Genomic DNA, 4,396 nt, shown 5'->3' with positions numbered 1-4,396 from the left:
GTAGCCCAGATGATCAATGGTGCTGTCACAGGGATTTTGCTTGAAGAGAAAGACGAGTATCAGCCCAGACCCAAGAGATACGGGGAATACCTGGTTACCAGGATTCCAAAGGAGGCCCCTGCAGATGACGCAAAGCACCTTCCGGGTGTTTTTAAAGCCCGGAGAATCTATAAAGAAGGACAACCATTAAATAGAATCATAATTGTGTGGGTCGGAGAACGCCCGCCACCCACTGAACATCACTTCCTTGGCAAGTACATAGAGCCGAGCTCTATATGTCCATGGAGCTCTGAGGTGATGACTGCTACAAGTGCCAGGATTACGGTCACGTAGCCAAACACTGCAGGAAGGAATCAGCTTGTGCTGTCTGTGCAGAAGCTCACCAGACAAAGGACTGGCCTGCCAGAAACAGAGGAAAGGACAACGACACCGAAGACGCCGTCGCCATCGTGAAAAGGTGCATCCGATGCGGGGAGCAAGGTGTCACGGCCTGGCTCCGTAACTGCCCGCACAGGCCGGCACGCCTACACCCCCCTCCTTCCCCGACCGTACCCTTCGACCGCGGAGTAGAGATACCGAGCCCAGATACACCCCGCCCGGTGCCATGTGACGTCACTAACCCACAGGAATTCCCGGAGCTGCTTGGTGGGGTTCCCATCCCAGAAAACAGTGCCTCAGAACTAACGAATGGTGAAAAAATCAAGGAAATGGCCGAGGAAATAAGCAGCCTCAGGCAAAAAATTGCTGAACTTATAAATAATGTTAAAGGAAAGAGAAAGTGATAGTGTATATAGGAAAAATATACCTCCTAATAATGTCAGTGATATCGAAAATGTGAATGAGGTCTCTCATGCTAATACTAATATTACACATGATAATGATAATATTACACATGATAATGATAATATTACACATGATAATGATAATATTACACATGATAATGATATTACACATGATACTATCGACGAATCATCTGAAAGCGGTGATGACAGTGAAAATAACGTCGGCGAAGATATGAAGGAAACGGACGACTTTTGGGAAAACACTCAGTGAATGGTGGCAGGTACGACTTATTCGTATAATATCAATATATGGAGATTGCGCAGAACCTTTGCAAATAGACAAGAAGCAACAGATATATACAATGCTATTAAAGAGATATGTAAACTAAAGGGCTTCATTAAACAAAGAGTTGACTAATAATGTGTGATGAGGGACAAGAAAATAATTACTTTTCTTTCATGGAATATATGTGGTGTCAACTGTAGAATTAATGACTTGCTTTATTATGTTTATAAAAATAATGACATTATCTGTTTACAAGAACCCTTCACATCAACCACTAAATTAAAAACCGCCCCTAGAATCAGGGGATAAAATTCCTATACAAACACAGGAATGACAGATCTATTGACTTATGTTAGTGACGCCATACCGCATAAACTGGTGAAGACGTCCGATGACAACAATGTGCAATATACATATTCGAACAGCCTCTGGGTTTTTCTCCCTGTATAATGTATACGCAAGGTGTAAAAAGTTTCAAATCGGTTCACTGCCCAACTTTCAGAATCGTGGCACAATATGCATGGGAGATTATAATGCTAGACATTCTTCATTTGGTGATAGTCAATGTAATGAAAGTGGCGAAGAATTCAAACATTTTGTGAACAACAGATCTATGACCGTATATGATACAGATAAGAAAACTGATGTGGCAGGGGGCAGGCTAGATTATGTAATAGGAAGGGATCTTGTGCATGGTAACGTCAGATGCATACTTGCGACAGAGTCAGTGACCACTTTGCAATAGAAACGAGATACGCTGTTGACAATAGCCTATCCGCAAAAACAAATAGGCTGAAAATCTCTATTCCTTCTTACCTTGAGCACCACTTTAAATTACGCATCTATGATTGGTACAATGAATACACAGTAACGAGTGTTGATCAGTTCTCCGTGGATATGACGAAAGTGGTCTCTGATTACTACAGCACCTGGGTCTGTCCAAAGAAAACCTTAAAGAATAATAACTCACAACCCTCGAAACAACCTAAGTGGGTTGGTGACCCCACATTATCAAGGGAACAAAAGCGACTTCAGGAGCTTCTTTATACCTACAGGCAGGACAATACCCGTGACATCCTCATACAATTTCTTAGGGCTAACATAAATCTACGGGAATTAAAAACTCAAATTAGAAATGAACACTTTGAACAATTTCTACAAAGCATTAACAATAACACTTCAATGTCTGAGGTCTGGAGAAAAATTAATCGTCTCTCAGGCAAACCGACTAATTCTCCACAGTTTCATAGTCCTCTTGCACAGGCAGATATGCTCCTTAGTCAGTGGGCTGGAGCGTCCAAATTGAGCTCACTTCCCAGATATTCAGAATCACCTTAATCAGTCTAAATTTGCACGGAAATTTGCTATAGAGATTGGATATTCTGATTCCGACATTTCTGACTCTGCTGAGATTAGTGAGTGGGAATTGAACAATGCACTAAGCAAAGGCAAGGCGTCCGCCCCAGGTGAAGATGGAATTACCTATAGTGTCCTTCGCCTTATAGCCCAGGTACCTGGCAATCCCCTTTTGCACCTATACAGGCTGAGCTTGTCACAAGGTATTCTACCTGACTCCTGGACGCGCAGTCTAATCATCCCTATACCGAAACCAAATACTGATAAACACCGCCCGATTTCACTAACCTTATGTTCATGCAAAGTCCTAGAAAGGATCATCCTAAACAGACTCAGGTACAGGTTACAAGGTAAATTATCTCACTGACTGTAAGGATTCTTACCGGGACGTAGTACACAACATTGCTTTGCAGAGTGTTTTTCAGGCTCTAACCCAGGGAAGCACACTGTTTTTCTTGATCTTGTCAGCTTTTGACATTGCAAACAGAGAAGTCATTCTAGAACAATTGGCAAACTTTGGCATATGAGGTAAATTATGGAGCTGGATTAGAATGTATCTTTCTAACAGATCCGCAAGTGTCTTGTTCAGGGGAGTGAGGAGTTCCACCTCACAGCCCTGTGAAGTTGGGACGCCACAGGGAGGAGTTCTCAGCCCTACACTGTTCAATGTCCTTATGCACAAGTTGGTGACTGATATTCCGCTTGGGGATGGGGAATCTATTATATGTTATGCTGACGACATATGTGTCAGAGCATCATCATTTGAAAGAATGCAAAGAATTCTCAACGAACTCACAACAAGGGCACATGAGTGTGGATTAGTCATCTCTGCTGAAAAAAACAATGGCTCTCAACCCGGGTATTATATCCCCACCCACGTTTCACATAGGAAACCAGGAGCTTGACATGTGTTATAAGTATAAATATCTCGGGGTGAACGTAAATGATGCAGACCTGATCACTTCTCTGAAGAAGAGACTCTGGGAGAGACTGAAACCGCCGAAAGTCCTTGTCGGAAAGGGACATGACAATGTTAAGCTCACTAGAATGTTTTACTTGGCCTTTATAAGGTCAGTTGTAGACTACCATTTACTGCACTTATTGCAGTATAAGGACTCAGATATAAATAGTTTGGAGATAGTACAAAACGAAGCTATGAGGATTATTCTCGGCGCCCCGAGAACAGCAAGGATAGTGAACATGAGATCAGAACCAAACTTACCATCCATTTTTGATAGAATAATATATATTTGCACTCTGTTTGAGGTCAAAGCCCTGAGGGAACCCTTGTATCTCACATATTTCCAAAAACAGTTGCAACATAGAAGCACGCAAGCAGACGAGGCTAATCAGACACACGAGCGTTCTCTGGTACACAAAATCTGCATGAACATTACCAAGCTTAACGTCCCCATAAGTAAGATACCAAACGGTCGATCCATTCCCCCATGGAAAAACTCTTCACTGATTGTGCACTTTACATGTCTACCGCAAAAAAACTGTACCTAACTGCGTGCTGAAACAAATTGCTTTGGCGACGGTAAAGGAACACTATGGGCGATGTGTACGAGTGTTACGCTGACGGATCCGTACAGTCTGGATACAAAGCTGGTTGTGCTTGCGCTGCATACAAAAATGGTTTATTGCAACATCAAGTTCATATGAGAGTACAAAATTAGGCCAGTACCACTCAAACGGAGTTGGCAGGTATACTCCTTGCAATAGAATACTTAATGTCTCGGGGCTCTGGAGTAGTTTTTTGTGATTCCCAAAGTGCTCTTCGGACACTAAGTTCCTTCAAAACAGATGGCGATTAGGGAATTGTGAACTGCATTAAGCGTAACGTAACTTATGCAAGAGATCGCAATTTTAACATTTAATTTGTATGGATACCATCTCATGTTGATATACGCAAGCACGACCATATAGACAATTTGGCGAAAGAGGCTTGTAACAAAGATATTGTAAATAT

Source organism: Penaeus vannamei, chromosome 12, assembly GCF_042767895.1.
Source record: "Penaeus vannamei isolate JL-2024 chromosome 12, ASM4276789v1, whole genome shotgun sequence".
In the NCBI taxonomy this organism is placed as follows: Eukaryota; Metazoa; Arthropoda; class Malacostraca; order Decapoda; family Penaeidae; genus Penaeus; species Penaeus vannamei.
Note: the sequence above shows the minus strand (reverse complement) of the source record.